Source organism: Piliocolobus tephrosceles, chromosome 1 (genome assembly GCF_002776525.5).
Source record: "Piliocolobus tephrosceles isolate RC106 chromosome 1, ASM277652v3, whole genome shotgun sequence".
In the NCBI taxonomy this organism is placed as follows: domain Eukaryota; kingdom Metazoa; phylum Chordata; class Mammalia; order Primates; family Cercopithecidae; genus Piliocolobus; species Piliocolobus tephrosceles.
The window spans coordinates 16815152-16841637 of NC_045434.1; the positions used below are offsets into that span (position 1 = coordinate 16815152).

Here is a 26486-nt window from a genome sequence, read left to right on the forward strand (position 1 = left end):
GCTGATGCCTGCCTGGGTGTTCTGCTCAGTTCGTTCATAATATGAAGTCATCTCAGAAGCAGCAAGAGGTACAGTTACAGCTGAAAATAGAGTCAATGGCATGGAATATCAACTTGAGAAAATAGCAAAATGCAAAGGAAAAGGTAAAGAAAAATAATGAAAGGGAAGATGATATATACACAAGGCAAACAAAAATATGGAAAATTAGTGTCCCTTGAAAAGAAAAAATAAATAGGAAATCAAACTAAACCTACAAAGAAAAGATCACACAGCTCCCAAAAAACAAATTGAAATATTATGACCAACACCAAGATGTCCTGGTAAAATCACTGAAATCCAAAGAAAAAAAGAATGAATCCTGACTGATCCTCTGAGAAAACTCAAGTCATGTACAAAGGGCAACATTAAAGCTGGCTTCCAAGGCAATATTCAACACCAAGTAACCCTCTCTATATAGTTTGGATGGAGGTGGGGAGCAGGGTGTGCTCAAGAATTTTATACCCAGCCAGGTTGCCAGACATTATAAAGACAAAAAAATAATTTAACATGCATAGATTTGGATACTATAACAGCTGTAGGCTTTCTTGATAAAAACCTCTGGATGGTGAAATCCCAACAAGCAAGCAATAAATCACAACAATGGACTTGGGAAAGGCAAGGCTCTTTTATGAAAGGACTACTGGAGAGTGCCGGATCCTTTTATAAAAAGCTGAAAAATTGGTTTAAGTCTCACAGTTATTCCTCTCCATGGAAATCTTTCATAAAAGGCGCAAGATTTATATGATCTTAAGAGAAACCAGGATAAACACTGAACAGAATGTCAATGTTATAACAGAGACATAAAATAACAATATAACTAATGAAAAAACTAGTATTTGACATTTGTATAGCACTTCCTGGTTTACCAAAGCCTTTTCCATACAATACCTCATTTCAACCAGTTTTAGAGATGGGAGCCTCAAGGCTCAGAGAAGCAAGATGAAAAGGCACTCTCACAGACTTTTCAACCCAATCTCGACAGTCTTTACACATGTACCGCTGTTGCACAAATTTGGCTTATAACCCCTATTTTATTTTTGGGTTTTGCTTTTTTTTTTTTTTTTTTTTTTGAGACGGAGTCACCCTCAGTTGCCTAGGCTGGAGTGCAGTGGTGCGATCTCGGCTCACTGCAAGCTCCGCCTCCCGGGTTCATGCCATTCTCCTGCCTCAGCCTCCTGAGTAGCTGGGACTACAGGCACCCACCACTGCGCCCGGATAATTTTTTGTGTTTTTAGTAGAGATGGGGTTTCACCATTCACAGGATGGTCTCGATCTCCTGACCTTGTGATCTGCCCACCTCGGCCTCCCGAAGTGCTGGGACCACAGCCGTGAGCCATCGCGTCCAGCCGAGTTTTTTTTTTTTAACTTTTAAGTTCAGAGGCACATTTATTTAAGTTTGGGGCACACAGGTAAACTTGTGTCACAGAGGTTTGTTGTACAAATTATTTCATCACCCAGGTATGAAGCCTAGTACCCATTTAATTATTTTTCCTGGTCCTCTTCCTCCTTCAACTCTTCATTCTTCAATAGGCCCTATTGCCTGTGCATTGTTCCCCTCTATGTGCCCATGTGTTCTCACCATTTAGCTCCCACTAATAAGTGAGAACATGCAGTGTTTGGTTTTCTGTTCCTGCCTCAGTTTGCTAAGGATAATGGCCTCCAGCTCCATCCAGGTCCCTATCGTGTTCTTTTTATGGCTGCATAGTATTCCATGGTGTATATGTACCACATTTTCTCTATCCAGTCTATCACTGATGGGCATTTAGATTGATTCGGCAGCACATATACTAAAATTGGAATGATATAGAGAAGATTAGCATGGATGCTGCATAAGGACTCCATATCTTTGCTGTTGTGAATAGTGCTGCAATGAACATACACATGCATGTGTCTTTATAACAGAAAGATTTATATTCCTTTGGGTATATACCCAGTAATAGAATTGTTGGGTCAAATGGTATTTCTGTCATTAGGTCTTTGAGGAATCACCACACTGTCTTCCACAATGGCTGAACTAATTTACACTCCCGCCAACAGCATATAAGGGTTTTCTTTTCTCCACAACCATGCCAGCATCTGTTATTTTTACTTTTTAATAATATCCATCTGACTAGTGTTAGATGGTATCTCATTGTGGTTTTGATTTGCACTTCTCTTATGATCAGTGATGTTGAGCTTTTTTCATATGATTGTTGTCTGCATGTATGTCTTCTTTTGAAAAGTGTCTGTTCATGTCTTTTGCCCACTTTTTAATGGGGCTGTTTAGTTTTTTTCTTGTAAATTCGTTTAAGTTCCCTATAGATGCTAGATCCAACCTTCGTTGGATGCATAGTGGGTAAGAAATTTTCTATCATTGTATACATTGCCTGTTTACTCTGTTGTTAGTTTTTTCTGCTGTGCAAAAGCTCTTAGGTTTAATTAGATCCTATTTGTCAGTTTTTGCTTTTGTTGCAATTGCTTTGGCATCTTCATCATGAAATCTTGGCCCATGCCCATGTCCTGAATAGTACTGCCTTGGTTATCTTCCAGAGTTTTCATAGTTTTGATAACTCCTATTTTGTACACCAACATAAAGACACCTAAGGACTTACGTGTTCTCCTAACAATTCCCAGGCATTCCCCTCACTGCAATTCTTCCAAGTCATCCCTGTTAACTCTCCTTTGCTCCCTGACTTTCCCTTCTCAACCAACTTGAGGAACTGCTCTCTGATATCAGAACAAGGCCTCCTTCTATAAAAATGATGAACAGGGAGCTCCCTCAAAAGAAAACCTGATAGACTCCAGTTATCATTGTGGGAAGACATCAAATAAGGAACATGTGAAGAAACTGGAAGTGTGAGGCCCAAAGAAGGAAAGGCTGAAGAGACACATGAGCGCTGACTTCAGATATGTCAAAGACTGCCATGGGAAATGGCAAATTGTGTGTTGTCTGTCACAGTGAGCAGTGATCTGATCCATGGCCCATCTCTCAAGTTCCCTGGAAAGCCATGTCCCAAACACCAGCCAGTCTGAAACCACTTCATGGTGCTTGTCAATTTAAAAGATACTTGTATTCTTTTTTGGTATCACTATTATCACTGGGATATGAAAATCACTCACCATAATTAGAAGATAACCATACAAATAAAGACAATGACAATAAAACAGCTTTTTGCTGTTGGCCAAAGATTTTGGGACAGAAGTCTGCTGAGCTCTGTCTTTACTACAAAGGGAAATGAGTGTTAGAGAAGGTTAAAGATGCACTAGCAGCAAATTGAGACTTTTGCCTTAGCAGGAGAGTGTGAGTCAGTGGTACCCACGCCATGTCCTTGTGACTCTGAAAATCATCTCTTGGACCACTGGGTTGCACATCCCACACCTGGACAGGAATGGCTGCTGGAGGCGAAAGATGTTCGCAAGCGATCTGTCAAGTTATTCTAGTTTATACCCACAAGAAGGAAGACAGGAGTTCAACAGGAAAACCCATGTTATAATATGTGAACTTTAAGCTAACAAGTACAGTCTGCCGTACTATACAGCATAATGCCTATAGCTAACAAACACTGCATTGTATACTTAAAATTTGCCTAGGGTAGATTTTATGTTATATGCTTTTACCAAAAACAATTAATCATAGTAATAATAAAGAAGAAACTTTGGGAGTTGAGGGACCTGTTTAATGTTTGGTTTCACAAGTGGGATTCACAGGTGATTTTCACAAATGTGTTGCAGTTATCCTGAAACTTATCAAGATGTATGCATTAAGTATGTACAGCTTTGCTTTGCTTTTTTCTTTTTTCTTTTTTTTTTTTTTTTGAGACAGAGTCTTGCTGTGTCACCCAGGCTGGAGTGCAATAGTGCAATCTCGGCTCACTGCAACCTCGCCTTCCCAGGTTCAAGTAATTCTCCAGCCTGGGCCTCCCAAATAGCTGGGATTACAGGCACCCCCCATCATGCCCAGCTAAGTATGTACAGCTTTTTTATGTCAATAAGACCTCAATAAAGTGGTTTTAAAAAATAAGTAACATTGGCAACAATGGAAAAAGCATCTTTATAAATGCTAATGATATTTATTTTTTTAAATGTCCTACAATTTACAAAGCACTTTCATTTACATCATTCCTAATCTGTTCAAAGTAATGACTATTCTGTCCTTGAGATAATTCAACAGAATCATCACGCAGGACAGATGATAGCCAAAGCCCTTTCCAACACCAGCAGTCTCAGAATGTGGGCTGCTTTACCACCTTGAATTTGAATTGCTAATTTTTAAAAGAAAGGGAATTTTAAGTTAAAACTTCAACCTATGGTCAGTAAGAAGGCTGAATTGGATTTACTGAAGTAGAAAGCAATTTGGTTTTAACTCAATGAAGATGAAGCACATCCAGGGGAAGTGAACACGGTAACCACTCTGGGTGTGTGTGTTAATATGACAACACGTCATAGGAACAAAAGCACTGCCCTGCAGCTTATCAGGAACAGGAGGGCTCAGGAAAGATCACTGAAGGTAAGGAAGTATTTAAGCCCTGAGTCTACAATTTAAAAAGAGGTAAACTCCAATGAAGTCAGACAGACTGTAAAGCTCAAGTGTGCAAATTAAACTTTTCTTCCTACCTCCCTTGGCAACCTTTGCACTGCCCCAGATTTATCCAAACCAAAAAGAATAAGACCTCTGTTGTCCTCTTGGGTACCTTAAAGTTAATGGAAATAATTTCACCAGTTCCTCCTTCTTTTAAGGGGTAGTAGATCCAAGCCACTCTGTAAGGACTTCCTTCAGAATACAGGCTCTTTTCTGAAGGGCCAGGCTGTGCAAGGGGATCATAGCAGGGAAGCCAGCTGGTTTGCCAGCTTTGAAGGTACCACGTCTTAGCTACATTGTTTGACTATTCTCCTGAAAATGCATAAACATTTAAACACAAAGTCCAGGAAGCCCAGAGGGTTTGAGGCACTGCCATTTTTAATTGAAAGGGAAAGAACAAGGCCCTGTCTGAGAATTCCTAATCACCTCAGCAGCTTCCTCCTCTGCAGCCAGTCCTGACCTCTCCTCTCCAGATTCTGCAGGTTGCCAGTCCTCCTCGGAGCCCATTACGATGGGGTGAAGATGAACACCTTTTTCCTTCACTAAGATCCTTTCATTGTATCCTTCAAGCTGGCCAGGTCAGAGATGTGTCTTGTATTGAAATGCCTGGGGCCGGGCGCGGTGGCTCAAGCCTGTAATCCCAGCACTTTGGGAGGCCGAGACGGGCGGATCACGAGGTCAGGAGATCAAGATCATCCTGGCTAACACGGTGAAACCCCGTCTCTACTAAAAAAACACAAAAAACTAGCCTAGTGAGGTGGCGGCGCCTGTAGTCCCAGCCACTCGGGAGGCTGACGCAGGAGAATGGCGTAAACCCGGGAGGCGGAGCTTGTAGTGAGCTGAGATCTGGCCACTGCACTCCAGCCTGGGCCACAGAGCCAGACTCCAACTCAAAAAAAAAAAAAAAAAAAAAATGGCTGGGAGAGCCTATGCCATCTGAAGCGTATGTAGGGAGGGGTGGGTAGAGAGAATGGGCAGCCACCTGGCCTGTGTCTATTTGCTTTTCTCAGCTTCTTTTGCATCATACCACTATTTGTTAAAAGATAACACTTCTATGTAATGATAAATTTAAAAAATGAGACTAGCTATTTGCTAAGGGTTTCTTAGCAGACACTGATTGTCATATTTTATTTATGCGCCAGGGAGAAGTTCCCATGGCCCTTTAATTAGATTTGCTCTATAATTTGCCATATTTCTCTCAGAATTCCATCTGTCTCTCCTTATTATCCTAGTCTTTAAATCTTTCCCTGGAGAGATTAATTCAGTACCATGCTTTTCTTTTTTCTCTTTGAGACAAAAGCTACATGACACAAGATGGCAGACATTCTACAAGATACAGGAACAGCTCAAAATAGCTTTTGCTTTAATATGACATGAAAAGCTTGGGGTTGTAGTTATCAATAAACTCAACCTGAGTGAGCAGTGGATGTGATGTGGGTGCCAAAAAAATAAGCATTACCTTGGCTTGCACTGAGGAGATCTAGCATTTGGATTAAGGGAGGTAAAGACCTACTATTCCCTATCCTACTAAGACTACATATGGACTATTCTTTTCCTTTATAAGCACTACCTTTTAAGAGAAAAGAGCCAGAAAGGCAATTAGTGTGGCACGGTCTTTAGTGGAAGTGAGAGTCCTCCCATACCCACAGAGGGTGATGATGAAGCTGAGGAAGTGCCGCTCTGAAACAATCTGAATGGTGGCAGTGGGAGGAAGAGACGCAAAGGCAAAGAGGAAACTTTGTAGAACTAGTTCAGAAATCATCAGGAGGGAAAGGAAAACAGAAAACCTATTGTACCATTGGCCCTTGAACAACATGGGAATTAGGCATCAATCACCTGCACAGTTAAAATTCACTATAACTTCTGACTCTTCAAAATCTTACCTACTAATAGGCTATTGTTGACCAGAAGCCTTATTGATAACAGAAATGGTCAATTAACACATATTTTGTATGATATATGTATTATATTCTCACAATCAAGGTAAGCTAGGGAAAAGAAAATATTATCAAGAAAATATAAGGAAGAGAAAATGTATTTACACTACTGTACTGTACTTATTGATATCGTAAGTTTACGTTGTCTGCTTACAAACTGAATCATCTGTCTGAAATGGTGAGCAACCACAGTGCAGACCTCAATTTATAGCACATATCAAACAATTCAGCTTTTACTTGTAATGTCATGACTTTTCTCTGCTTTTTGGGAGCACTTCCAGCATCAGTAGTGGCACTTCGTATTAGTCCCACCATGTCATTCAAAGTTTATAGTATTGCCCTAAACACAAAAAATATGTGAGAGTTGAAAGAGATAAGTTTTATTGCAATATGCAATTTACTGGAGAGATAAACTGCTCATGTGCAGACAGTTAGCATCACATGGCATTTTAAGTGGATACTTCCAACACATGAGCTCACCACAATAGCAATGTAGCTGGCAATGCAGCAATTATTATAGTAGTACCTTATATATACAGTTAATTTTATGCAATTATGATTTAATAATGTATTTTTATGTTGTTTCTATTTCTCTCCACTGCAAAGGACGCCATGTACAGTCTGTTTGCATATGTTTTGATAAATTTTTACTTTTTAGAATAGATGTGTGCGTTATTTTATGGTAGTAAATGATAAAATAGACTAGTATCTACATATATTTTATGTATTCATGACCTACCTTTTTCTTAATTTTTTAAATATTTCTAGGATATATGGTCTGTCTGTTTTTTCAAGTTGCCACAAATCTCCAAAAGTATCTCTAATATATTTACTAAAAAAAATTCATGTAGAAGTGGACTTTCACAGTTCAAACCCATGTTGTTCAAGGGTCAACTGCATTAGTCTCCTATTGCTGCCATAACAAATTACTATAAATTTAGTGGTTTCAAGCAACACAAATCTATTATTTTACAGTTCTGGAGGTCAAAGTGAGTCTCACTAGGCTAAAATCAAGGTGTCGGTGAACTCCTTGGCTTTGATCCCTTTCTCCATTTTCAAAAGCAGCTGAGCATCTTCAAATCTCTCTCTGACTTTGACTCCTGCCTCCCTTTTTCCTTTATGAGCACCCTGTGATTACACTGGGTTCACATGGATAGCAAAGATAGTCTCTCCATCTAAAGACCCTTAACTTAATCTCATCTGCAAAGTCCCTTTTTGTCACGCAAGGTAAAATATTCATAGGTTCCAGGATTGGGATGCAGACATCTTTGGGGGGTTATTATTCTGCCTACCACAACTGTCATTAGATATGGGGGGATATGGATAATGAAAGGCTTGAACTTAGATATCAGGCAAGATTAAGTTCAAGGACTGAAAGGTAAATATTGTAGGTGTTTAAAATAAGCAGTGGAGTCAGGGAGATCTAGGTTCAAACCTTGACTCTTTCATGTGTGAGTTGGGTAATTTTGGCAAATTGCTTAATGTCTCTGGGTCTCAGTTTCTTCATCTGAAAAACAGGGATAAGCATAGCTTCTCCTTAGACTGTTGTGATGGTCAAGCTAGATATACATAGATGGATAGATTGATTGATAGATAGATAGATAGATAGATAGATAGATAGATAGATAGATATGGCATTAGCACATGAAACTGAAGCTCACAAAATTAAACAGTTTGGCCTTATCTGTCTAACTTAATACCTATGATGCTTCTATTAGCTAATTCTTAGGATTAAGATCAGTATTTGGGCCTAATTTAGGGAGACATCTGTTAATTCATTAAAAAAATAAGATTCTGCATCTATATAACAATGCTCATTGTCAGAAACTTAAAGGAGCATTAGCCTCCATGGAAATAAAGCTCTGGTTATGGAGGAGACCAAACAAATAGGCTAAATATAGCTACATGTGTCAAATAAAAAAGTATCAAATGTGATGTGCTAAATGAGTGCTATAGGTATATGCAACACGTGGAGAGTAAAGGATGCAAGTTATTAATCTTAGCTCATAAAAAAAGCTTCCTAGTGGCAATGGAGCTTGAAGGAAAGCATCAGATTTCAGGCAGGAGGGTGGAAAGTGATACAACCTAAGTGAGAATGTTCATTGCAAGTTGTAGGGGCAGTGTAACTGAAGTAAGAATTCACATAAAGTACAAGGAACTTAAATGCCAGCAGGAAACAAGAAGTAACTGAAGACTGCAGATGTCCAGGATGTCCACATCATAGTGATGTGGAAATCATGGAAGAGGCTGGACTAGCTCACATACTGCATTATTCAGGCATTTGATTGCGGAGTTGTCTACTACTCCCTTCATTTCTGTCAACACTTGCTTTGTATATTGTGGAGCTCTGATGTTTGGTGCATATATGTTTTGAATTGTTGTATCTTCTAGGCAAATTGATGCTTTTATCAACATATAATGTCCTTTTCTCTTGTAACAATTTTTGACTTAAATTCTATTTTATGATATTAGTGTAGACACTGAAGCTCTCTTTTTGTTATTATTTACATCTTGTTCTACACTTTCACTTTCAACCTTTAGATCTAAAGTGTTTTTAGATCTAAAGTGGGTCTCTCATAGCATGCAGTTAGATCATGTTTTTCTTTAATTCATTCTGCCAATCTATGGTTTTGATTGGACTTTTTTGTTTGCTTGTTTGTTTCTTTTGTTTTGTTTTGTTTAAGATGGAGTCTCGATTACTAATATGGAAGGACTTACTTTTGCCATTTCCCTCCTTTATATCTTACAGTTTTTTTGCCCCTCATTTTCTCCATGACCAGTTTTCTTTGTTTTAGTCGACCTTTTTTTAATAGAGGCACATTTTGATGCCTTTTTCATTTCCTTTTGTGTACCTTCTATAGATATTTTCTTTGTGGCATATTATATGAAATGGGAATTACATATAATATCCTACAGTTATAACAATCTATTTTGAATTGATACAAACTTAACTTAGGCATACAACTTAAGCATACAAAATTTCTGCTTCTATACAGCTCCATCCCCACCTTTTTGTTATTGATGTCACAAATTATATCTTTACATATTGTGTACACATGAACATAGAGTATAATTATTTTGTATGCACTGGTCTTTTAAATATTCTAGAACCTACTATTGAATGTGGCTTTAAAAAAAAAAAAACTGGATTTTCACTTTATTGCTGTAGACATTTTACTGTTTCCCAGAGTTCCAGTAGGTTTTTTTTCTTTCAACAGATTCTTACTCTGTCGTCCAGGCTGGAGTGCAGTGGAGTGCAGATGCTGGATCTCAGCTCACTGCAACCTCAGCCTCCCAGGTTCAAGTGACTCTCATGCCTCAGCCTCCTGAGTAGCTGGTATTACAGGTGCAGGCCACCACACCTAGCTAATTTTTGTATTTTTTATAGAGATGGGGTTTTGCCATGCTGCCCAGGTTGGTCTTGAATTCCTGACCTCAAGTTATCCATTGGCCTCATTCCCCCCGAAGTGCTGGGATTACAGGTGTGAGCCACCACGACTGGCCCAGTAGTTATTTTAAATATCTCAAGTTGTTTTGTTTTGTTTTTAATGTCTCTGCAGGTGAAAAAGGGCCTGGACCTTACTACTGTTTTGTTTTTAATGGTTCTGTAGGTGAAAATGGGCCTGGACCTTACTACTCCACCAGTTTGCTGACTCCACTCCACTCAGGCATTTTAGAGCTGGAGTGCAATACAGTAAGGGAGCCCTGAAATCCCCTTCTTTACCCCTCAACTCTTAGCCCTGAGAATGTCTAGTAGGGGCCCCTAATCACAAGCACTGATTCAGATGGGAGCACTGTGAGAGCAGGCTTTATGCTGCTATTTCTTTTACTTGTTACTATGAATTTATTTTTAAACTTCCATAGTCTTAAGTGCCTGTAATTTTTATATTATTTTAGTTCCATTTATCATTGTGTATGTTTAGTTTATTTTCACCTTTTATTATTTGGAGTACAGAAAACTTCTATATTGTCATTGTTTTGAACTTTAGATGTTTAGATGTCTTGCTGAATTTGAGTCCTAAGTTTGCTTTCCCCTTCTTAATATTTTGATTGTCACTTATTTAATTAATTTTTTCTTAATTTTAAGAAAATTAAGATTGTCTTAATTTCACTTATTTAACTTATCTTTATTCCTTTGTAGTATTTATGACTGTTTCATTTCAGTATTTTTTTTTAGTTTATGTGTATTTATTAGCTTTTTCCTAAGTTCTACCTTCTTTAATCTTCACCCATTGTTTCATTTATCACATTTTATCCTTATATTATATTGAATGTTCTATATCATTCTTTTAAGCTGGTATTCTCATACTTATTTCTCTTTATGTTCGTGGTTTTTCAAATTTATCACATCTATTTCTCACTTTTTAATCTTTAAGTCTATAGTTCACTTTTACCATATTTTTATATTTTACTTTTATGTTTTAACTGTATTCTATTTCCTCAGTCTAGAGTAACGAATAGGGTTTCAGGCCCTGAGGCAAGGTAGTCTAGATTCAAATCCTGTCTCTACCAGTAACTAGTTATATGACCTTGGGCCAACTATTTAATCTCTCAGTGTTTCAATTTTCCATCTATAAAATGAGGACCACAATAGTTCCTAACTAATAGAATTAAGGGAGTTAATACACAGAAGACCCTTAGAAGAGTCTGCTCCATGGGCACTGAGGCAGAGACTAACAGCTGTTCACCAGCTCATTTCCCTTTTCTCCTGGACACAGAGTTGGACTACATTTCCCAGCTTCCCTTGCAACTATGTGTGGCCATGTGACTGAGTCCTGGCCAATGAAATTGTGAACAAAAAAAATGTCCACCACTTCTCGGCCTGCCTATAAAAACTTTTTTTGCAATTGTTATACTTTGTTTATTCTTCTGTCTACTGATTAGCTATGGATGCTCTGGAAGACTTTAGATGCCACATGTTGAAAATGGAGGAGTTCCGCACCACCTGATTTTCTGAATGACTACATGGAATAGACCCTTTCTCCACCATGTCAACAACCCTGCCTGAAAAGGTAATTTACATGAGCAGAAAACGAATTTTGAAAGTGATAGGGACTGAGAACTCCAGTTTTTTAATATTACAACAGCAGGTGTTAAGGAATATAGACATTGGTGCCTTGAAGTAGTGACTACAGAAAATAACAGGCACTAGCTTAGTAATCAAGCAGTGGACAGCAAGGAAACCAAAATCAGAGGGTGGAAAGATGGAAACTCAGAAATGCAGTGATAAAACCATCACCTACAATAACTGGAAAAGCAGACCTAGTGCCTACCAAGTTTGTAGTTCTAGGGAAATAAGTTGGAAAATAGAAAATTCCTAATAAAATGGAATAGTAAAGATAATATTAAAGTAATGTGAAAGAAAGAAATATGCTCAGTCAGGAATTTGCTGGTTTGCCAACATCATTTTTACAGAATTAAAAGAAACAATTGTGGATGGCCAATAAGGAAGCTCCAAGATGCCCAATTAGAAGCTGTGATCTGTGGCACTCACAGAGAGGAATGAAAAGGAGCAAGTGAATTCAACACCTTCAACTGAAATATCCAGGTTCTCACACTGAGACTGACTAGGCAAACAACTTGATCCATGGAGAATGAAGAACAGGGGGCAATGGCCCACCCAGGAAGTAGCACAGAACCAAAGGAACCCGGACCCCCAGCCAAGGGAAGTGGTAAGTAATTGTGCAACCTCACCCAGGGAACCACACTTCTCCCACAGATCTCTGCAACCTGCAGATCAGGAGATGTCCTCATGAGCCAATGCCACTAGGGCCTTGGGTCCAATACACAGAGCTATGTAGAGTCTCAGCAGAGCAGCTACTCAGGCACACACAGAGACGCAGGAGTTTTATATACTCTGGCCCCAGGATCCCCTGCACGGTGAGAAATCCTCCATACATATCCCTAAGAAGGAGGCTGAATCCAGTGAGCCAAGCAGCATTGTTCTGCAGGAACTATTTCCAAGGCACCTCCCAAGTTAAGACCCACTGGCTTAGAATTCCAGCCAGCCAACAGCAACAGGCTGGAATCTGCCTGAGATAGGTCCAAGTTTCCAGGGAGAGGGGCAGCCACCATCTCTCTGGTCCAGTAGACTTGGCTTTTCCAGCCTGCCAGCTTTGGAGAATACAAATGATCCCGATGAGGAAGGGACCCCCACAACACAGCACAGCTGCTTTGCCACACTGTGGCCAGACTGCTTCTTTAAGTGGGACCCCAATTCATTCCTCCTTACTGGGAGAGACCTCCCTGTGGGGGCTCCGACAAGGGTTCTATGATCTCTCCCTTGGATAGAGCTCCCAGGGGGAGGGGCGGCTGCCATCTCTTTGGTTCAGTGGACTCAACCATTCCAGCCTGCTGGCTTTGGAGAATGCAAACAGTCCAGATGAGGAAGGGTCTGCCACAATGCAGAACACCTCCTCAGACAAAAAGCAGCAAGACCCATCTTTAAATGGGTCCCTGATACCATTCCACCTGACTGGGTGAGACCTCCAAACAGGGGTCTCCAGCCATCTCTTACACTTATGTTCTGGCCAGCAGTATCCCCCTGGGACAGAGCTTCCAGAGGAAGGAGCTGGCTGCCATCTTTGCTGTTTTGCAAACTTCACTGGTGATATCTCCAGGTATAGGAAAAACCAAGGGAACTAAGGTCTAGAGCAGACCCCCAGCAAACTGCAGCAGCCCAACGGTACAGTGGCATGACTATTAAAAGAGAAACAAACAGAAAACAACAACAAGAAAAACATCAACAAAAAGAATCCCACAAAACCCTATTGAAAGGCCAGCAACCTCAAAGATTGAAGGTAGAAAAGCCCACAAAGATAAGCAAAGAATCAGTGCTGAAAACTCAAAAAGCTAGAGTGGCTATTCTCCTCCAAATGACAGTAACACCTCTCCAGCAAGGGAACAGAACTGGGCTAAGGCTAAGATGACTGAACTGACAGAAGTAGACTTCAGAAGGTGGGTAATAACAAACTTCACTGAGTTAAAGGAAGATGTTGTAACCCAATGCAAAGAAGCTAAGAATCATGATAAAACAATACAGGAGCTGATAGCCAGAATAGCCAGTTTAGAAAAGAACATAACCAAGCTGATGGAGCTGAAAACACACAGTATGAGAACCTTACAATGCAATCACAAGTATCATCAGCAGAATAGACCAAGTGGAGGAAAGAATCTCAGAGCTTAAAGACTATCTTTCTGAAATAAGACAGGCAGACAAGAATAGAGAAAAAAGAATGAAAAGGAATGAACAAAACCTCCAAGAAATATGGGATTATATGAAGAGACCGAACCTCCAACTGATTGGGATACCTGAAAGAGACAGGGAGAATGGAACCAAGTTGGAAATCACACTTTAGGATATCATTCAAGAGAACTTACCCAACCTAGCAAGATAGGCCAACATTCAAATTCAGGAAGTGCAGAGAACCCCAGTAGGATCCTCCATGAGAAGATCAATCCCAAGACACATAATCATCAGATTCTCCAAGTTCAACCTTATGCTAAGGGCAGCCAGAGAGAAAGGCCAGGTCACCTACAAAGGGAAGCCCATCAGACTAACTGAGGACCTCTCAATGGAAACCCTACAAGCCAGAAGAGATTGTGGGCCAATATTCTACATTCTTAAAAAAAAAGAATTTCTAACCCAAGATTTCATATCTGACCAAACTAGGGTTCATAAATGAAGGAGAAATAAGATCCTTTTCAGAGAAGCAAAGGCTGAGAGAATTCATCACCACCTGGAAGCACTAAATATGAAAAGGAAAAACTGTTACCAGTCACTACAAAAACACACTGAACTATACAGACCAGTGACACTATGAAGCAACTACATAAACAAGTCTGCAAAATAACCAGCTAGCATCACGATGACAGGATCAAATTCACATATGACAATACTAACCTGAAATATAAATAGGCTAGGCCAGGCGCAGTGGCTCACACCTGTAATCCCAGTACTTTGGGAGGCTGAGGCAGGCAAATCACCTGAGGTCAAGAGTTCAAGACCAACCTGGCCAACATGGTGAAACCCCATCTCTACTAAAAGATGGCAGGCGCCTGTAATCCCAGCTACTCAGGAGCCTGAGGCAGGAGAATTGCTTGAACTCGGTAGGCAGAGGTTGCAGTGAACCGGGACTGCACCATTGCACTCCAGCCTGGGCGACACAGAGTGAAACTCCATCTCAAAAAATATATAAAATACATATATATTATATATGTTATATATGTCATATGATATATATCATATATGTGTTATATATATGTTATATATGATATATATAAAGGGCTAAATGCCCCAATTAAAAGACATAGAATGGCAAGCTGGACAGAGCCAAGACCCACTGGTGTGCTGTCTGTCTTCAAGAGACCCATCTCACGTGCAAAGACATACACAGGCTCAAAATAAAGGGATGAAGGAAAATTTACCAAGCAAACGGAAAACAGAAAAAAGTAGAGGCTGCAATCCTAGTTTCTGACAAAACAGACTTTAAGCCAATAAAGATTAAAAAAGACAAAGAAGGGCATTAATAATGGTAAAGAGTTCAATTCAACAAGAAGAGCTAACTATCCTAAATATATATGCATCCAATACAGGAGCACCCAGATTCATAAAGCAAGTTCTTTGAGAATGACAGACTTAGACTACTTAGAAGCCCACACAATAATAGTGGGAGACTTTAACACCCCACTGACAATATTAGACAAATCAAGACAGAAAATTAATAAAGACAGTAAGGACCCGAACTCAGCCCTGGATCAACTGGATCTGATAGACATCTACAGAATTATCCAACACAAAACAACAGAATATACATCCTCCTCATCAACACATGGCACTTACTCTAAAATTGATCACATAATTGGAAATAAAACACTCCTAAGCAAATGCAAAAGAGCTGAAACCATAACAAACAGTCTTTCAGACCACAGCACCATCAAACTAGAACTCAAGATTAAGAAATTCACTCAAAACCACACAACTACATGGAAACTGAACAACCTGCTCCTGAATGACTCTTGGGTAAATAATGAAATTAAGGCAGAAATTAATAAGTTCTTTGAAACTAATGAGAACAAAGAGACAATGTACCAGAATCTCTGGAACACAGGTAAAGTGGTGTTGAGAGGGAAATTTAGAGCATTAAAAGCCCATATCAAAAGCTAGAAAGATCTCAGGTTAACAACCTAACATCTCAACTAGAGAACTGGAGAACTAAGAGCAAACAAACTCCAAAGGTAGAAGACAAGAAATAACGAAGATAAGGGCATAAGTGAAGAAGACAGAGACATGAAAAACCTTTCAAAAAAATCAACAAATGCAGAAGTTGGTTTTTTGAAAAAAAAAATAATAAAATAGATAGATCACTTGCTAGACTAATAAAGAGGGAAAAAGAGAAGAATCAAATAAACACAATCGAAAATGTTAAGGGAGATATCACCGCTAACCCCACAGAAATGCAAATGACAATCAGAAAATACTGTAAACACCTCTATGCACATAGACTAAAAAATTTAGAAGAAATGGGTAAATTCCTGGACACATACACCCTCCCAAGACTTAACCAGGAAGAAATTGAATACCTGAATAGACTGATAATGAGTTCTGAAATTGAGACAGTAATAAATAGCTTACCAACCAAAAAAAGCTCAGGAACAGATAGATTCACAGCTGAATTCTACCATAGGTACAAAGAAGGGGTATCATTTCTACTGAAACTATTCCAAAAAATTGAAAAGGAGGGACTCATCCCCAATTTATTCTATGAGGCCAGCATCATCCTGATACCAAAACCTGGCAGAGATGCAACAAAAAAAAAGAAAACCTCAGTCCAATATCCTTAGTGAACATCAATACAAAAATCTTCAGTAAAATACTGACAAACTGAATGCAGCAGCACATCAAAAAGCTTATCCACTAGAATCAAGTTGGCTTCATCTCCAGGATACAAAGTTGGTTCAACATATGCAAATCAATAAATGTGATTCATCACATAAACAGAGCAAAAGACAAAAACCACATGATTATCTCAGTATATGCAGAAAAGGCCTTTGATAAAATGCAGCATCCTTCATGTTAAAAATTCCCAATAAGCTAGGTATTGAAGGAACATACCTCAAAATAATAAGAGCCATATATGACAAGCCCACAGCCAATATCATACCGAATGGGCAAAAGCTGGAAGCATTCCCCTCGAAAAACAGCACAAGACAAGATGTCCTCTCTTGCCACTCCTATTCAACATAGTATTGGAAGTTTTGGCCAGGGCAATCAGATAAGAGAACAAAATAAAGAGTATTTGAATGGGAAGAGGGGAAGTCAAATTATCTTTGTTTGCGGATGACATGATCCTATATCTAGAAAACCCATCATCTCAGTCCAAAAGCTTCTTAAGCTGATAAGCAACTTCAGCAGTCTCAGGATACAAAATCAATGTGCAAAAATTGCTAACATTCCTATATACCAACAACAGACAATCAGAGAGCCAAATCATACATGAACTCCCATTCACAATTACTACAAAAAGAATAAAATACCTAGGAATACAGCTAACAAGGGAAGTGAAGGACCTCTTCAAGGAGAACTACAAACCATTGCTCAAAGAAATCGTAGAGGACACAAACAAATGGAGAAACATTCCATGTTCATGAACAGGAAGAATCAATATCATGAAAATAGCCATACTGCCCAAAGCAATTTATAGATTCAATGCTATTCACATTAAACTACCATTGACATTCTTCACAGAATTAGAAAAAACTATTTTAAAATTTATGTAGAACCAAAAAATCCCAAATGACCAAGACAATCATAATCAAAAAGAACAAAGCTGGAGGCATCATGTTACCCAACTTCAAACTATACTGCAAGGTTACAGTAACCAAAACCGCAGGGTATTGGTACAGGAACAGATACATAGACCAATGGAACAGAATACAGAACTCAGAAATAAGACCCAACACCTACAACCATCTGATCTTAAACAAACTAGACAAAAACAAGCGATAGGGAAAGCACTCCACATTTAATAAATGGTGCTGAGAGAGCTGGCTAGCCATATGCAGAAAACTGAAACTGGACCCATCCCTTACACCATATGCAAAAATCAATTCAAGATGGATTAAAGACTTAAGCGTAAAACTCAAAACTATAAAAATGCTGCAAGACAACCAAGGCAGTACCATTCAGGACATAGGCATGGACAAAGATTTCATGATGAAAACACCAAAGCAACTGCAACAAAACCAAAAACTTACAAATGGGATCTAATTAAACTAAAGAGCTTCTGCACAGCAAAAGAAACTATCATCAGACACTTTTCAAAAGAAGACACACATCCAGCCAACAAACATATGACAAAAAGCTCAACATAACTGATCATTTGAGAAATGCAAATAAAAACAATAAGATGCCATCTGACACCAGTCAGAATGGCTATTACTAAGATGTCAAAAAACAACAGATGCTGGTGAGGTTATGGAGAAAAAGGAATGCTTTTACATTGTCGATGAGAGTGTAAATTAGTTCAACCATTGTGGAAGACAGTGTGGTGATTCCCCAAAGACCTAGAGGCGTACCATTTGACTCAGCAATCCCATTATGGGGTATACACCAAAAAAATATATAAATCATTGTGTTATAAAGATACATGCACATGTATGTTCATTGCAGCATTTTTCACAATACCAAAGGCATAAAATCAATCTAAACGCCTATCAATGATGGACTGGGTAAAGAAATGTGGTACATATACAGTATGGAATACTATGCAGCCATAAAAAGGAACAAGATCATGTCCTTTGCAGGGATATGGATGGAGTTGGAAGCCATTATCCTCCAGAAACTAACACAGGAACAGAAAACCAAACAACGCATGTTCTCATTTTTAAGTGGGAACTAAGTGATGAAAATACATGGACACATAGAGGGAACAGCACACACTGGGAACTATCAGTGGGTGGTAGGTGGGAGGGAGAGCATCAGGAAGAATAGCTAATTGGTGCTGGGCTTAATACCTAGGTGATAGGATGATCTATGCAGCAAACCACCATCGCACGTGTTTACTTGTGTAACAAACCTACACATCCTGCACATGTACCCATGAACTTAAAATAAAAGTTGAAGAAAAGAAAAAGAAAGAATGAACAATCCTAAAATTCATATAGAACCAAGAAAAGAGCACAAATAGCCAAAGCAATCCTAAGCAAAAAGAACAAATCTGGATGCATCACAATACCTGACTTCAAATTATACTGCAAGGCTGTTGTAACCAAAATAGCATGGTATTGGTATAAAAGTAGATACATAGACAAATAGAATATAATAGAGAACCCAGAAATAAAGCCAAATAGTTACAACCAACTGATCGACAACAAAGCATATACACATATAAACTGAGGAAAGGATATGCTATTCAATAAATGGTGCTGAGAAAACTAGATAGCAACATGTAGAAGAATGAAACTGGATCTCTATCTCTCACTTACACAAAAATCAACTCAAGATGGATTACAGACTTAAATCTAAGACTTGAAACCATACAAATTCTAGAACAAAATCTAGGAAAAATTCTTTTGGATATTAGCCTAGACAAAGAATTGATAACTAAGACCCCAAAAGCAACCACCACAAAAATAAATAAATAAATAAATAAGACTTAATTAAACTAAAATGCCTTGCACAGCAAAAGAAATAATCATCAGAGTAAACACACAACTCACAGAATGGGAGAAAATATTTGCAAACTATGCATCTGACAACAGACTAATACCCAGAATCTACAAATAACTCCAATCAGCAAGGGGGAAAAAATCCCATTAAAAAGTGGGCAAATGACATGAATATACATTTCTCAAAATAACATGTATAAATGGCCAAGAAACATATGAAAAACTGCTCACCATCACTAATCATCAGGGAATGCAAATTAAAACCACAATGAGAAACCAACTTATCCCAGTGAGAATGGCCATTTATTTAAAAGTCAAAAAACAAGAGATGTTGGCATGGATATGGTGAAAAGGGAAAGTTTATATACTTCTGGTGGTAACATAAATCAGTATCACCTCTATGGAAAACAGTATGGAGATTTCTCCAAGAACTAAAAGTAGATCTACCATTCAATCCAGCAATCCCACTACTGGACTATGTACCCAAAGGAAAAGAAGTCATTATATCAAAAAAACCTACATTCATATGATTATCACAGCACAATTCAAATTGCAAAGCTAAAGAATCAACCTAAGTGCCCATCAATCAATGACTGGATAAAGAAAATGTGGTATATATACACCATGGAGTACTAGTTAGCCATAAAAAAGAATGAAATAATGTATTTTACAGCAACTCAGATGGAACTGAATGCCATTATTCTAAGTGAAGTAACTCAGGAATGGAAAACCAAATACCATATTTTCTCATTTGTAAATGGGAGTTAAGCTATGGATACACAAAGGCACACAAAATGACATAATGGACTTTACAGACTCAGAATAGGGGAGTGTGGGAGGGGTGACTTAGAAAGTTACATATTGGGTACAACGTACAGAACTTGGGTACACTAAAATTTCAGACTTCAGGACTATAAAATTCATCCATGTAAGCAAAAACCACTTGTACTCCTAAAGCTATTAAAATGGTTTTTCTTTAAAAAAAGAATTTGTTGGTTTGCAAGCATAAATGAAAGGGAATAGTGTCCAGACGTTTGTCCAGAAACTTCCGAGTGTAAAGCCTTGGAAAAAAATGACTGCTTCTAAATTCTGAGGAGTAAGAAAAAAGATTGAAAAGGCTTTTGAGTGACACAGGTCAAAAGATTCAGCCTAGTAGCAAAGAACTAATTAAGAATTTTGCCTTCCCATCTGACCTTGAAGGCCTCAAGGAAGTCACCATCTCATTGAGAGAAAAGGGTATTAGGGTAAGAAAGTAATATAATAATTCAAGCTTGGTAGTGATATCTAGGAAAAAAACTTTGGGATTTGCTATTGGCATAAAAAAACTTAAGGGAAGAAAACAGAACAGAAACAAGTAATCCAAGCACAGAAAGAAAAATACTGCATGATCTCAGTTATAGGTGTAATCTAAAAAAAAGTCTAACTCCGAAGTAGAGAATAGAATGGTGGTTAGCAGGGGCTGGGGCAAGGGTAGAAGTGGATGGGAAGATGTTGGTCAAAGTATACAAAGCTTCAGTTAGAAGGAATAAGTTCTTGAGATTTATTCCACAGCATGGTGACTATAGTTAATAATAATGCAATATATTTCAAAATTGCTAAAAATTTCACACCACACACACACACAAAAATTTCATACCACACACATGCATGTGAAATGATGGATATGTTAATTAGCTTGGTTTAATCATTTCATAGTGAATACATATATGAAAGCTTCACATTGTACCCCATAAATATATAAATTATTACTTGTCAAAAATAAAATAATTTTTTTTAAAAGAAAGAACAGAATCTTATCAGATTTTTGACAGAAATGTATGGCCAAGAAACCATGAGCCTGAACTAAAAATAAAATTGTTTAAAGGCGTTTGTCCATTTGAGCCTTGAAACAACAGTAGGGTACTAAAGGGCTGCAAAGCTGTGTACACTCCTAAGATGGCGGACTCCCCTGCAATCACTTCAAACGTAGCCATTGAGAATAAAGTGCAAGAAGGAACTTGACAAGACAGAGCTGGGGCCATGGAGACCAACTGAGAAGGGATTGCCTTTCCCAGAAAAATCAAGGTCTAATCAAGAAAGTTCTCTCACCTTCTGGTTGAGAACCTCCACCTTGCCTACCCAACTGGATTCCACTGTTGCTTTGGGCCTGTGATGACTGTGCTGCCCACTCTTAACCCTGTTCTAAATGGGAGCTTCTAACGTTATGAGGCTTCCCTGCTTCACCATTGAAAATCGGGAAGCGATAGGGAGGAGGTAAATGGCTTTATTCTCTTCTAGTTCATAAGTCATCAAACCACAAGGATCCTCATTTAGATATGATGGAGAAGAGAGCACATCACCCGAGATCGTGAACAGTGACTGAGCAAGGTGCCAGGGATGAAGGGGACTTAGGGTCCCCCTCTGGGAGGGGTGTGTTGTGTGTGTGGGGAAAAGCAAAACAGGAATTTGGTAAACAGTAGGGGAAGCTCTGTTAGAGACTGGCTAGTGTTCACCAAATGTACTTTCTTTCCTCCCACACACACAGATGAGTGACATTTCCCAGCCTCCTTTGCAGTTTTGTATGGCCATGTGACACTCTGGCCAATGGAATGTGGGCAGAAGCAGTATCTGCCACTCCCAGTTCTGATCCATTAAAACCTCCTGTGACACCTTCTTCACTCTTTCTTCCACTATCAGCCAGCTAGGTAGCAAGGGCCAGGACAACCTTGCAAACCACATGCTGGAGAGAGCCTGAGTCCCTGCATGGCCATGTGAGGCACAGCAGCCCCTCCACACAAGCCTGGTACCTCAAGGTAACCATCAGCGAATGGAGAAAACCTAAACTTTACATTAGGAGAAATAAACTTCTGAGGTGTTAAGCCACTGAGATTTCAGAATATATGCTTTAGAACTAGCATCACCTTAAATATGAAAACTTAATACTGGCATATTCTAAAGGTCAACAACTATGAACATTCCAATTTAATGTTACTGGATGAGTAAATTATGGTGTCAGCATGGAATACTGTGTAACTATTAGGCCAGGCATGGTGGCTCACACCTGTAATCCCAGCACTTTGGAAGGCAAAGACGGGCGGATCACCTGATAACAGGAGTTCAAGACAAGCATGGCCAACATGGTGAAACCCCATCTCTACTAAAAATACAAAAATTAGCCAGGTGTGGTGGCAGGCACCTGTAATCCTAGCTACTAGGGAGGTTGAGACAGAACAATAGCTTGAACCAGGTAGGGAGAGGTTGCAGTGAGCCAAGATCGTGCCACTGCACTCCAGCCTGGGCAACAGAGTGAGACTCCATCTCAGAAAAAAAAAAAAAAGAAAGAAAGAAAAATATAAAGTCATACTGGTTGACATGAAAACATATCTTGCTACACTACTAAGTGGGAAAAAATTAGGTTAGAAAACAAGATGCAACATAATCCCATCTCAGTAAAGTGGGAAAAAATTAGGTTAGAAAACAAGATGCAACTAATTCCATTTCAGTAAAGTTGTATGGTTAGGTAATCCAGGTTCTGTGAACCTTCTAGAAGGATGTTCCCTAAATAATTAACAGTGAGGAATATGTGACTTCAGTAACCATTTCATCTTCTCCCATGCATTTTTCAGGCTTGTTTGACATTTTACAATGCCTATATTTGTGTGTGTGTGTGTGTGTGTGTGTGTGTGTGTGTGTGTGTGTGTGTTTTGAGACGGAGTCTGGCTCTGTCGCCCAGGCTGCAGTGCAGTGACGCGATCTCAGCTCACTGCAAGATCTGCCTCCTGGGTTCACGCCATTCTCCTGCCTCAGCCTCCCCAATAGGTGGGACTACAGGCGCCCACCACCACACTTGGCTAATTTTTTGTATTTTCAGTAGAGACAGCGTTTCACTATGTTAGCCAGAATGGTCTCGATCTCCTGACCTTGTGATCCACCCGCCTCGGCCTCCCAAAGTGCTGGGATTACAGGCGTGAGCCACCACTGCAGCCCAATGCCTATGTTTTTAAATATAAAAACAACAAAGCTATGTCTGAGCAGTAAATGTGTTATTTTTCCTCCAGTTGACCCTGTAATGTCCATTTCCTTTAAGAGAGTTTCCCCATCAGTATTGAATATTCAATATTGAATATCCTGAAAGCATTACTTCAAGCAAGTTGGAAAACCTATGAGTAAGAAAATAACAATAATAACAATATAACATGATAATAACAATCTTATCTAGGCTCAGAGCACATGTGCACATTTCACAGTTATTCTTATTCATGTATAAGAAGTGACATGATGGATTCTGTTCCAAGATGGCCAAATAGGAACAGCTCCAGTCTGCGGCTCCCATCGTGATCAATGCAGAAGATGGTGATTTCTGCATTTCCAACAGAGGTACCTGTTCATCTCATTGGGACTGGTTGGACAGTGGGTGCAGCCCACAGAGGGCAAGCCAAAGCAGGGCGGGGCATCATCTCACCCAGGAAGCACAAGGGGTTGGGGGATTTCCCTTTCCTAGCCAAGGGAATCTGTGACAGACAGTACCTGGAAAACTGGGACACTCTCACCCAAATACTGCACTTTTCCAATAGTCTTAGCAAATGGCACACCAGGAGATTATATCCTGTGCCTGGCTCAGTGGGTGCCATGCCCACAGAGCCTTGCTCACTGCTAGCGCAGCAGTCTGAGATCCACCTGCGAGGCAGCAGCCTGGCAGAGGGAGGAGCATCTGCCATTGCTGAGGCTTGAGTAGGTAAATAAAGTGGCCGAGGAAGCTCAAACTGGGCAGAGCCCACTGCAGCTCTCCAAGGCCTGCTGCCTCTGTAGACCCCACCTCTGGGGGCAGGGCATAGCTGAACAAAAGGCAGCAGAAACTTCTGCAGACTTAAACGAACCTGACAGCTCTGAAGAGAGCAGTGGTTCTCCCAGCACGGTGTTTGAGTTCTGAGAACAGACAGACTGCCTCCTCAAGTGGGTCCCTGACCCCCATGTAGCCTAATTGAGAGACACCTCCCAGCAGGGGCTGACTGACACCTCGTACAGGTGGGTGTCCCTCCGAGATGAAGCCTCCAGAGGAAGGATCAGACAGCAATATTTGCTGTTCCGCAGCTTCTACTGGTGATACCCAGGCAAACAGGGTCTGGAGTGGACTTCCAGCAAACTCCAACAGACCTACAGCTGAGAGACCTGACTGTTAGAAGGAAAACTAACAAACAGAAAAGAATGGCATCAACATCAACAAAAAGGACATCCACACCAAAACCCCATTTGTAGGTCACCACATCAAAGACCAAAGGTAGATAAAACCACAAAGATGGGGAGAAACCAGAGCAGAAAAGCCGAAAATTCTAAAATCCGAGTGCCTCTTCTCTTCCAAAGGATCACAGCTCCTCACCAGCAATGAAACAAAGCTGGACGGAGAATGACTTTGATGAGCTGACACAAGTAGGCTTCAGAACGTCAGTAATAGCAAACTTCTCTGAGGTAAAGAAGGATGTTCGAACCCATTACTAGGAAGCTAAAAACCTTGAAAAAAGATTAGACAAATGGCTAACTAGAATAAACAGTGTAGAGAAGACCTTAAATGACCTAATGGAGGTGAAAACCATGGCACAAGAACTACATGACACATGCACAAGCTTCAATAGCTGATTCGATCAAGTGGAAGAAAGGGTATCAGTGATTGAAGATCAAATTAATGAAATAAAGTGAGAAGAGAAGTTTAGAGAAAAAAAAGAGTAAAAAGAAAGGAACAAAGCCTCCAAGAAATATGGGAGTATGTGAAAAGACCAAATCTATGTTCGATTGGTGTACCTGAAAGTGACGGGGAGAATGGAACCAAGTTGGAAAACACTCTTCAGTATATTATTCAGGAAAACTTCCCCAACCTAGCAAGGCAGGCCAACATTCAAATTCCGGAAATACAGAGAACACCACAAAGACACTCCTCGAGAAGAGCAAACCCAAGATACATAATTCTCAGATTCACCAAGGTTGAAATGAAGGAAAAAATGTTAAGTGCAGCCAGAGAGAAAGGTCAGGTTAACCACAAAGGGAAGTCTGATGACTAACAGTGGATCTCTCAGCAGAAACTCTACAAGTCAGAAGAGAGTGGAGGCCAATATTCAACATTTTTAAAGAAAAGACTTGTCTTTTTTTTTTTTTTAATTTCATATGATTTATTTATTTATTTATTTTTATTATACTTTAAGCTCTAGGGTACATGTGCATAGCGTGCAGGTTTGTTACATATGTGTACTTGTGCCATGTTGGTGTGCTGCACCCATCAACTCGTCAGCACCCATCAATTCATCATTTATATCAGGTATAACTCCCAATGCAATCCCTCCCCTTACCCCCTCCCCATGATAGGCCCCGGTGTGTGATGTTCCCCTTCCCGAGTCCAAGTGAGCTCATTGTTCAGTTCCCACCTATGAGTGAGAACATGCGGTGTTTGGTTTTCTCTTCTTGTGATAGTTTGCTAAGAATGATGGTTTCCAGCTGCATCCATGTCCCTACAAAGGACGCAAACTCATCCTTTTTTATGGCTGCATAGTATTCCATGGTGTATATGTGCCACATTTTCTTAATCCAGTCTGTCACAGATGGACATTTGGGTTGATTTCAAGTCTTTGCTATTGTGAATAGTGCCGCAATAAACATACGTGTGCATGTGTCTTTGTAGCAGCATGATTTATAATCCTTTGGGTATATACCCAGTAGTGGGATGGCTGGGTCATATGGTACATCTAGTTCTAGATCCTTGAGGAATTGCCATACTGTTTTCCATAATGGTTGAACTAGTTTACAATCCCACCAACAGTGTAAAAGTGTTCCTATTTCTCCACATCCTCTCCAACACCTGTTGTTTCCTGACTTTTTAATGATTGCCATTCTAACTGGTGTGAGATGGTATCTCATTGTGGTTTTGATTTGCATTTCTTTGATGGCCAGTGATGATGAGCATTTTTTCATGTGTCTGTTGGCTGTATGAATGTCTTCTTTTGAGAAATGTCTGTTCATATCCTTTCCCCACTTTTGGATGGGGTTGTTTGTTTTTTTCTTGTATATTTGTTTGAGTTCTTTGTAGATTCTGGATATTAGCCCTTTGTCAGATGAGTAGATTGCAAAAATTTTCTCCCATTCTGTAGGTTGCCTGTTCACTCTGATGGTAGTTTCTTTTGCTGTGCAGAAGCTCTTTAGTTTAATTAGATCCCATTTGTCGATTTTGGCTTTTGCTGCCATTGAAGAAAAGAATTTTCAACCCAGAATTTCATATCCAGCCAAACTAAGCTTCATAAGTGAAGGAGAACTAAAATCCT

The 26486-nt window shown here is 39.6% G+C and overlaps 1 protein-coding gene, 1 non-coding gene and 1 pseudogene across 8 annotated transcripts in view; 1 reads left to right on the top strand and 2 right to left on the bottom strand.

The window, feature by feature from the left end:
* Positions 1-26486, bottom strand: part of DISC1 (DISC1 scaffold protein) — a 406407-nt gene that overhangs the window by 357588 nt on the left and 22333 nt on the right. The gene's annotated exons all lie outside the window — the stretch shown is intronic.
* LOC111526240 lies at positions 694-804 on the bottom strand. The gene has a single exon (XR_002726303.1). It is a non-coding gene; the product is annotated as a U5 spliceosomal RNA (small nuclear RNA).
* Positions 1805-1905, top strand: LOC111526234 (annotated as a pseudogene).